The sequence below is a fragment of the Macaca thibetana genome, chromosome 13 (genome assembly GCF_024542745.1).
Source record: "Macaca thibetana thibetana isolate TM-01 chromosome 13, ASM2454274v1, whole genome shotgun sequence".
Lineage (NCBI taxonomy): Eukaryota > Metazoa > Chordata > Mammalia > Primates > Cercopithecidae > Macaca > Macaca thibetana.
In genome coordinates, this window is record NC_065590.1 from 54,420,374 (window position 1) to 54,431,388 (window position 11,015).

Consider the following 11,015-nt stretch of genomic DNA (forward strand, 5'->3'; position numbering starts at 1 on the left):
TAACTTTGAGCAATCCACCTGTCTACTCTTGGTGACAGCCTTCTATTTCCAGCTTCGGAGTCAGAGGCTCAAGTTTCCCTGTGAGTAAAAGCCAGTGGCATCAAGTTAGGAGAGCTGCTGCTTCCTGCTGAGCTCTGCCTTAGGAAAGCAACATTGTCGGCCCCATTCTCTGTGTTTTGGAGAGGGCTACTTATAAAATAAAGTCTCTTACATGCATTGGTATATGAGTTGGCAAAAATCACACCAGAAATGGAGTAAATAATGTATAATTTGTCAAGGTTTTCTCAGAAATATCTCAAGTAACTAGATGGGACTCTCGGTTGCTGGCATCTCCATTTTTTGAGTTGATTTGACCATACTGTTTATACCCGGTTCCCTCTGGTCCTTCAGAGTCTTCTTCAAGTGGACCTATATTTTCTTCATCAGGCTAGCCTAGGTTTTTTTCCCTGACTGCTGGATGATGAATTTGCTGCTGGCTATCATCCAGACTTTCATAATATTCCTTTTTTTTTTTTTTGAGACGGAATCTTGCTCTGTGGCCCAGGCTGGAGTGCAGTGGCCGGATCTCAGTTCACTGCAAGCTCCGCCTCCCGGGTTCATGCCATTCTCCTGCCTCAGCCTTCCGAGGAGCTGGGACTACAGGTGCCTGCCACCTCGCCCGGCTAGTTTTTTGTATTTTTTAGTAGAGACGGGGTTTCACTGTGTTAGCCAGGATGGTCTCGATCTCCTGACCTCGTGATCCGCCCGTCTCGGCCTCCCACAGTGCTGGGATTACAGGCTTGAGCCACCGCGCCCGGCCTTATAATATTCTTTCTTGCTGCTACAGTTCAATCGGTTGATAGTGAATAAATTGGGAACATTCATTGTGAATCAGGGCTGGGAACAGGCAGTATATAGTGAGAGTTCATGCCTCTGTGTAAGACTCTTTTCTATATTCCTGTGGCATTTCCCTTCATTATGGACCATTTTTGTCCTTGAAGTGTACCACTAAACTGGAAATAATGTTCCATCAAGAAGTAAAGCTGGGTAGAGAAATGTTCTGATTGCCAAGGAATCTGACCCAACTGGGACTTGGAATCTATAGGAAAAATTAAATAAATGGTTCACTAAGACTTGTTTTAAATGACTTAGCAGATTTTTGTTAAAAATAGCAATGTCATACACAAAAGTCTCCAACCATAAAGAATATCCTTATGATTTTTCTCATATTGACAAAAGATGAGTGATAAGGGTCTTTAAGAATGGAAACTTATTACAAATATCTGAATGATAGCTTCAATGTAAGTATAGTGATAGCCTTGAGAAACTCTTAAAACATGGTCATGTATATTTGATTATACACAGATGGTAAGAAAGGACGACATTCATTAAAAGGTATGCAAGGAAGATTGTTGCAATGCGAAAGAGTGGATATTCCTTCCTTTTATGGACACACGAGATAGATGAAGGAATCTTAGCGTACACTCCACCTTTTATTCTAATTTGATAGAGTTCTGTCTTGATAAACATCCCTCCTGGGAAAAAAACATAGTTGGCGAGATATGACTTTAAATCCCAACTCTGCAATTTGCTAACTGTGGGAACTTCCTGAAAAATATATTCAATTTTTTTGAGTCTCAGTTTGCTCATCTATAAAATTGAGACAAATTTGGTACTTTATTGGTTGTAGTAAGGAATGTTAGATAACCCTTATGCATGTAGTATGTGCTGGATATTTTTCTAAGCATATAATATGTAATCCATTGAACTTTTACAATAGTTCTGTGAGGTAGGAGCTAGTATAATTCTGATTTTTTCAAGTGAGTAAAGCGAGGGACAGAGAGGTTAAGTAATTTATCTCAAATTACAGAATGTATGACATATATGAGATTTGAATCCAGGCCTTCTGTTTTTAGAGTCCCTCTGTAGCACCCTTGTGCTACGATACTGAATTTTCAGTATATATCCAGGATATAGTAAATGGCCCATAAATGTGAGACTTAGATGCTATCACTGGTACATCTAAAGATTATTTAGGGGGTTCATAAATAATACCCCTGTTCTCCCGCTGAGTTCAGAATCAATATAAAGTAAGTGTAAGGGTAAGGTACAGATCTAATTATTACTAATACACTGATTGGAAATGTGGTTTCAGAGCTGCAACTAAAGGGTAACATTTTATTCCTGAATTAACGTAATTCTCCACCTGGAACTATGCACAACAAATATCTCCTCCAGGGACAGTCTCCTACCATACAGCAGAGAGGAAACCAGAACATGTGTGTTCTGTCAATAGGCAGGCTCTGAAAAAGGAAATCCAGATGGCTCTTAGTCAACCTGCTCAGATCCTTTTTTCAAACTTTCCAATCAGATAAGACTATTATCTGTTTCTGAGGAGGACTAAGGGATAGTTGGGGAGAAAGGCCACAAGTATCAGATGATGTTCCTCCACTGGAAAAAGAATGCCAGATTCCTCTTCTCTTCTCTTAGTTTTCTTGGGCTGCTATAACAAATTACCATAGACTAAGTGATTTAAACCACAGACATTTATTTCTCACAGTTCTAGAGGCTGGCAAGTCCAAGATCAAGGTGCCAGCCTATTCTGTCCCTGGTGAGGGCTCTCCTTCTGGATTGCATACAGCTGTCTTCTCTCTGTGTCCTCGCATGGCCTTTCCTCAGTGCATAAATGAGATCTTCTTCTTGTAAAGCCACTCAGTAATCTCATCATAAGGACCTGGCCTTCATGACCTAATTTAACTCTAATTACCCCTCAAAGACCCCATTATCAAATACCACTACATGGGGGATTAAGTGCTCAACATATGGATTTGAAGATGACACAATCAGTCCATGACACACCCAACCCCATAATAGCTGTTGTTTTCACTACTCCCATTGTTGTTATTGTTATTATTACTTTTCCAATAAATAGAGGAAGATTTAAGGGTGCCTCCTTGCTTCAAAGCCTGTGCAAAAAGCTGCACAAAAGGAGATAAAATTGGCTGTACCCTAAGCATATACCACCCTAGATTGGCCAAGATTCTGACCCAGTTAAAGAAAAAAACTGGACTCCGCAGCATGTCTGCCCTTGCTTGCTAGGAGTGAAGTGGAAGCACTCCCTTTATAGGACTACAGAAGTCAGGGGAAGTGTTGCCCTACATGAGGGGAACATAGAAAGAGCAGGAGTGATCATTCTTTCTAGATGCCATCTGTTGAATTGTATCTGTTACTTGCAGCTCAGAATATCTAACTGAATGCATCATTAGGGGGCATATAACAGAGGAATTGCTCTGTTGGTCATGTTAGCACAGGTATCCTCTGAAGTGTCATAAGCATGAGATATCTTTTCCATAGAGCTGATTTTTATCTATTTCATTGAAAGCATTTGCATGAGAGTCTAGAGATGAATATATTCATAACTGCCACATTTTCTAAAAGAAATGGCATTTTCCACAGAAACTCCTACAGTGACCAGAGAGAGATAAGCCTGGGAAATTAGTCATGGTAGTGCTAGATGATGCCATTATAATGAGGGTATAAACCAAGAGGCCATCTGATCCCTGTATCTACGCTAGTGGAAATAATAAGCCACTTAGCATGAGAGCATTTCAGGGGTAGACTTGAACACTATATGCACTTTCAAAGCCCAATTCTGGTAGTTTTACAAACCTTTAATTTAATGCTGCTCTAGCTATTGAAAGCCTTGCCCTATAGTTGTCAAAACAATTGGTTATCCTTTAAAACAATTATTGGCAGATACATTTAGTTAAAGGCATCTAATATGAAACTAATGGTGCTTTAAACCCCATGAAGAAAATAATCACAATACTATTAATCTGTGGCTTCAAACTCAGGAAAGCAGAGAAATTTAGGTTAGTGAGTCCTCAAGGAGAGAACTACTCGTGGATTGTGGATTTTGTTAAAAGCCAGGGGCTAAAATCTTAGTCAATCCACTCCACCTCCCTACTCCTGTTCCTAGGACAAATCTCAAAGCAGTAAACTTGCTGGGCCAAGACATAAAATGGCCCCTAAAAGGATGCGTTTACTTACCTGAAACAGTGAACTTTATTTATCAGGGTGTTAGGGCTTGAATATTCCATTTAGTTTAAGAGCACTAAATGGTTTCCTGGTAACTCATGGCGTTAAATTAAGTGAAAGGAATAAAACAAAAGCACAGGAAACTCTAGTTTTCTCTCAACTCTACTTTTTATGGGTCACAGAACAATTTTCATCTTCCCTCGTTTACTCTGGCAGCACTTGAGGGGGTCCCTCTGTCCTTCTGTGCTAGAGGAAGAATGTGAAGAATGGGGCTCAATACAATTCTTTCTTTCTGCTGCGATCACCCAGAGCACATGACCACTTCCAAGCCATATGATTCTTCATTGTTAAATATAGAGGTATTCATGTACATTGGGCCTACATCTTGAGAAAAAAAATAGTAATTATTTACCAAGTCATTTTTGTTCGTCCTTCTTCTCCCACCCTCAACCAGAAGGTGGTTTCTCCTTTTGGAATGCTCTCTCTTCTTATATATTAATATTCTGTCCATACTTCAAAGCCAAATCAGATCTGGAATTTTGCAAAGTTATTTACCTGCTCATCTTAAATTAATGTATCTTTCTTTTGCCCCAAATGTACCTCTGTTATGAAACTAATATTCTTCTGTCTTGATTTAGACTTTTCTTTCCCTCTAGTTTTTAATCTCCTTGTTTCAATATTTTAGCTTATACACTGCTCATTGTTGTCAGATTTTTTTAATCCATTTTGGTAAATAGCTGAGATTTACAGTCCTCAAAACTTAAGATATAACACAATTTTCCTAAACCTTTTAAAAAAGCTTCCCTTTACTTCATTACTTTACAAGATTTCTTACAAGCACGCTGAACAAATATCAAGTGTAGTGCAGTAGGCATTGCCACTTCAAAAGAAAGTTTTGATGTTCCTTTGTGATTATAAGTACAAAAATATTAGGATGTTGTATATGTTAGTTTTTTTCAATGGATGGATTTTATGGGCAATATTATGCATTCAGAGCTGAACTTATTTCCAAAAAATGGTATAACATTAAGATGTTAATTTACTTTAATGGAAATATTAAATTCCTTTTTAAAATGTTATATACTATTTTTTTCCTAGTGTCACGTAACTCTGCATATTACTAAGGAAATAGACTCCAAGAATACAGGTAGTTTGTCCAAGACTACAGGCTATTCTGTGATAGATCTGGGAATAAAATCTGTAGGGCTGAGGCCCACTATGCCAGGAATCTACTTTGACCTAGCCACATTCAATTTCATGTCATCTGTAATGCCAATAAAATCATGATTGTGAAGCGGCATAAATGCTCTAAATATTTGTGAAATAAAGAGTTTATCAACTTGAGAAAGGTAGAATCTAGTTTTATAGAGATTAATGGAATTCTCTGACAATGACTGGTAGAGGAGGAATGAGAAAGAACAGTGGTTTTTTCCTACGTCAAATCCATACCAAACTGGTGGGGTTCCTAAGCCAAAAGAACATTGGCCTTTTGAATAAAAATGTCTCAGAAATCCTTGAAAATTTGAATTTCTGACACATGAAAATATTTCTTCTCCAGAAAAAAAGTCATGCTACTCAGATATGGTCTAAACATTGTTTTTGGTTGCTTCCTGTACCATTTTTATTCATTTCCTATAGATTTGCATATAATCAAATATACAAATAATTTGGAAGTTTATAAATACAGTTCCTTTTTAAAGAGTATTCTTTTTATTAAAATATTTGCCAAAATTGCGTATTTTTACATATCTGATTCCAAGTGTTAAATTGCAAATGAAGATTTGTGTCATTCTCTGAGATCTCTGATGTAGCAGAGATGGCCATAAAGCACATGGCTTCCTCAACAGTCTGGTCTCCACACACTTTCTGAAATTGCTCAGTTGAGCAATTGAGATCTTTCTCCCTCTTCCTCTCTGTCTTTCTTCCTTCTCCCTCTCCCTGCTCCTCTCTGTCATAGTAATGTCTCTCATTTGATTAGTATTCACCATGCGTGGACAACCAAGATGTATTTCACAGGACTGTTTGAGATGAGACAAAAGCCTCGGCTACACAGTAGAGAGGATCAAAATACCCAATTAAAAGACTGAAAATGGTAAAATTCCAGTACCTCTTCCTGATTATATTGTGCAAAAACAGAGCTGGACTCTGGGCAGAAGACAATAGAGAACTGTTAAAATGTGAATTGAAAACAGGCTGAGGAATCTCAGATAAAGTATGTAACACATAGTTAACTGAAACCAAGAAAATCTTCTGGAAGCTAAGAAAGAGGGAGCTGTACCTGAAGGAAGCACTAAATATGGAAAGGAAAAACTGGTACCAGTCACAGCAAAAACACACCAAAATATAAAGACAAATGATGCTATGAAGAAACTGCATCAACTAATATGCAAAATAACTAGCTAACATCATGATGACAGGATCAAATTCACACATAACAATGTCAACCTTAAATGTAAATAGGCTAAAGCTCCAATTAAAAGACACAGACTGGCAAATTGGATAAAGAGTCAAGACCCATTAGTGTGCTATATTCAGAAGACCCATCTCACATGCAAAGACACACATAGGTTCAAAATAAAGGGATTGAGGAACATTTACAAAGCAAATGGAAACAAACAAAAAAAACAGGGGTTGCAATCCTAGTCTCTGATAAAACAGACTTTAAAGCAACAAAGATAAAAAAAAGTGGGCAAAGGATATGAACAGACACTTCTCAAAAGAAGACATTTATGCAGCCAACAAACATATGAAAACAAGTCCATCATCCCTGGTCATTAGAGAAATGCAAAACCACAATGAGATACCATCTCATACCAGTTAGAATAGCGGTTATTAAAAAGTTAAGAAACATCAGATGCTGGCAAGGCTGTGCAGAAATAGGAATTCTTTTACACTGTTGGTGGGAGTGTAAATTAGTTCAACCATTGTGGAAGACAGTGTGGCGATTCCTCAAGTATCTAGAACCAGAGATACCACTTGGCCCAGCAATCCCATTACTGGATATATATGCAAAGGATTATAAATCATTCTACTATAGAGACATATGCACACGTATGTTTATTGCAACACTATTTACAATAGCAAACACTTGGAACCAACCAAATGCCCATCAACAATAGACTGGATAAAGAAAATGTGGCACATATACACCATGGAATACTATGCAGCCATAAAAAGGAATGAGTTCATATCCTTTGCAGGAACATGGATGAAGCTGGAAGCCATCATCTTCAGGAAACTAACACAGGAACAGAAAACCAAACACTCCATGTTCTCACTTCTAAGTGGGAATTCCACAATGAGAACACATAGACACAGGGAGGGGAACATCACACACTGGGGCTTGTCAGGAGTGGGGGAAAGGGGAGAGAGAGCATTAGGACAAATACGTAATGCATGCAGGGCTTAAAACCTAGATGATGGGTTGATAGGTGTAGCAAACAACCATGGCACACGCATTCCTGTGTAACAAACCTGCACATTCTGCACATGTATCCCAGAACTTAAAGTAAAATTTAAAAAAAGAAAATAGAGGTGCTATAGAGGGGGTTGAACTGACCACACGATGAGATAGAGAAAGAGAGGAACACATTATCCAAGAATCTGTCAGTTTATCATTTGAAAATAGACTCAACCCATGGAACTGGAAAAGGCAATGGTCCAGAAGTCCTCCCTATACATCACAAGGGGACAATTTTTAGAAACAGTCTTCATTATGACACTCAGCATTAGAATGAACCACTCTCTCCTGATTTAAGAAAACTAGTGTAAAATGAAGATGACATGGAGATTTTGGATAATGTCTGCTTTGGACACATTACTGTCTTCAACTACATTTTAATAATGCATTGATTTTTAGTAGTAAAAAATAGTACATTTTTTCCCAATGACTTCTGTAGCAGAATGGGGCCCATTTTTCAATGTATTCCATTTTCAAAACATTCCTAATTTGCCCATGGGCTCGTTTAACATGTCGCCTCTCTCCACACAGTATTTCCAGCCAACTTACCTTCCTATTTTGCCTATGGGCTCTTCAACATGTCATCTCTCTCTACACGGTATTTGCAGCCAGCTTCTCCTGTAACATTTCTGCTGACAACACTCAAGTCAAAGTGTACCTCTTCAATGGAGGCAAGTATCCTCTCCCTGTCTACGCTTAGCTTCTCTGAGCACTCCTTGTTTATACTTCCTTCTGGTTTTATGAGCTATTACACACCAGTTTGTTTGTAAGCATTTAGCACATTCCAACAATTTTGTAACATCGACTTTGAATCAAAGGCAGAGGTGTTTATTTCACAGTTCTCCTCTACATTTTATGTTATTATTATTTAGAGATGAGGTCTTATTCTTTTGCCCAGTGTGTGGTGCAGTGGTAAGATCATAGCACACTGCAGCCCCGAACTCGCTCAAGCAATCCTCCCACCTCAGCCTCCCAAGTGTCTGGGACTACAGGTGCACAACACCACACTCAGGTAAATTTTTTATTTTTGTAGAGATCAAGTCGCACTGTGTTGCCCAACCTGGTCTTGAATTCCTGATATCAAGTGACCCTCCTGTCTCAGCTTCCCAAGTTGCTGGTATTGCAGGTGTGAGCCACTGCACACAGCTCATATTATTTATCTTGGTACGAGGCACACAAGCATTATTTTAGAAATACTGTTGCTTGGTTAAGAATATTTTCTGAAAAATGTCAAAGAGTTTACCAATGAGAAGCTAAATTACTTATTTTTTAAAAATCAGTACAGATTAAAGATGAATATACTCTAACCACCAAGAGCTTGCCCTCTAATTATTATAAATTATGGCCTTGAACATTTAGACCATTCTAAATTTCATTTCCCCCACAACTTGAAATCCAGTCAAGCATTTGCTTGCTGCTGTTTTCTACATCCACATCCAAGCACCCATTGTAACCTACATGCTAATTTTGATTATTTTAAATGATTTGTTTTTAATACAAAATTGCTTTAGTACAAGTTATATTTAATACAAAACTATAGATTAGTCTGGTATAGTCCATTATTTATCATTGCAACAGTTATTTTGCCACCAACTTCCAAAAATAATTCAACACCTTACTCTTGATAGGTAAATCAGAGAGCATTATCCTATTGCAGCCATCTAGGGAGATGGTTCTCCAGTTTCACCTTGTCCTGAATCCACCTGCCCTCTTCCCTAATAGGAAACACGAAACCCTTTGTGATGTTTTTAATTTCCTGCTCCCGACTGAAATGTGGACTTCATTCACCCCTTTCCTCATGGCTCTATTGTCTTGGCATTCAGCAGTAAAAGGAAACCCCTGCCAGGTGTCTTTGTGAAACTTGACTACAGGGTTAATTTTTTTTTTTAAATTTTGTGTGGTATCTCATTTAATTCTGATGTTGTCTGGACCACCTATGTTAAATTTTCCCCCCAAACTAATAAATTTGTCAAGCTTTACCTCAAAATACATATTTTGGAGGGTTTTATCTTTTGAGTCCAGAATGAACTTTAAATTCCTTTGATACATTGTCTCTCTAGCTATTAATTTCTTATCTGAAAGCCTTTCTAGAGGGGTGAAATCATCTGCCAGTAACTCAGATGCTTTGCCTATGACCTCCATTTTTTCTCAGTTAACCTTAAATGGTGAAAAATATTACTTGCTCCTGGCTATCTCTTATTTCCCAGGTTGATCCACATTTTTATTACAACTCAGGATTTGAGAATTCTTTTTTCAACTATAATTATTTCAACATGATTGTTTCTCTATTCCCAGTGTAGGTCACTTTTATTTTTTCTGTACTGAAGTTATCAGAATAAAATATATTCTGCTGTTTAGGCCTTTGAATGGAAACTTTTTCTCATCAATTTCAAAAGTAACATCAGAGTTAAGAAAAAAATGTAGGGTTACTCAATTTGGAAGTTAGATTTCTTTCAATTTTAAACTTCTGGACAGACAGAGCTGTGAACCAAGATGCTAGGCAAAAAGCCACACAAGATTTTAAAAAATCTAGTGGTTTCACTCTTACAACATGCGCTACCAATGATATCAAGTCACCAAGAAAGTTCTATTTCATCCAGCATCTTTGGTTTAAGAATGAAATAAAGTATTTAACATACCATTAAAATGTTTTCATTGTTAATGATGACAAAATCTTAATATTTGCTATATTCATGATAAAATCTACCATTCTTTAGCCCCTAGTACTGGTCACCTATTTAATATATATTGTCTCATTAAATACACCCACCAAAACAGATGATATTTTTCTGATTTCCCAAATGAGGAAATAATAGCTCTGAGAAGCATAAGTATTTGCCCCTGCTTATCTGAAAAGACAGTTGAAATCTTTGTATACGTTTCCAAACCCCTTGGAAAAAGATTGCTTAAAGTCTGAATATGCTCTGATAGTTTTTCCCTTTAAACTTCTAGTATTACTAAATTACCCTTCATAATTCTTTAGCAATTAGACCATTTTATATAATTGTCTTCAGATGAAGAACTTTGCCCTTTGAATAGAAGTAAAAGGCCTCAGCCAGGCATGGTGGCTCACGCCTGTAATCCCAGCACTTTGGGAGGCCAAGGCAGATGAATCACCTGAGGTCAGGAGTTTGAGACCAGCCTGACCAGCATGGTGAAACCTGGTCTCTACTAAAAATACAAAAATTAGCCAGGTGTGGTGGCACACGCCTGTAGTCCCAGCTACTTGGGAGGCTGAGGAGGAGCATCGCTTGAACCCGCGAGGTGGAGGTTGCAGTAAGCCAAGATTACCCCACTTCGCTCCAGCTTGGGTGACAGAGTGAAATTCCGTCTAAAAAAAAAAAAAAACAAAAAAAGAATAAAAAAGAAGTAAAAGGCCTCTGGCCAGCTCATATCTTCTAAGAGCTCACTGGGCTAGTGAATGTGCAGTACAGGGTGGACCCACCAGCTTTATCTTAATATGATTCCTCTTCTGCAAACCTTCTAACCACATACTGGACTATTAAGCTCTACCTTATTCCTTGATAATATTGCGTAA

At 37.9% G+C, this 11,015-nt stretch overlaps 1 long non-coding RNA gene across 1 annotated transcript in view; it reads left to right on the forward strand.

Annotated features, from left to right (window-relative positions):
* LOC126933721 (uncharacterized) overlaps positions 1-8,156 on the forward strand; it is a 44,929-nt gene extending 36,773 nt beyond the window's left edge. Inside the window, exon 4 of the long non-coding RNA XR_007718718.1 lies at positions 8,009-8,156. This is a non-coding gene — a long non-coding RNA (uncharacterized LOC126933721). The remainder of the gene's footprint in view (positions 1-8,008) is intronic.
* Positions 8,157-11,015: the final 2,859 nt, after the last annotated feature.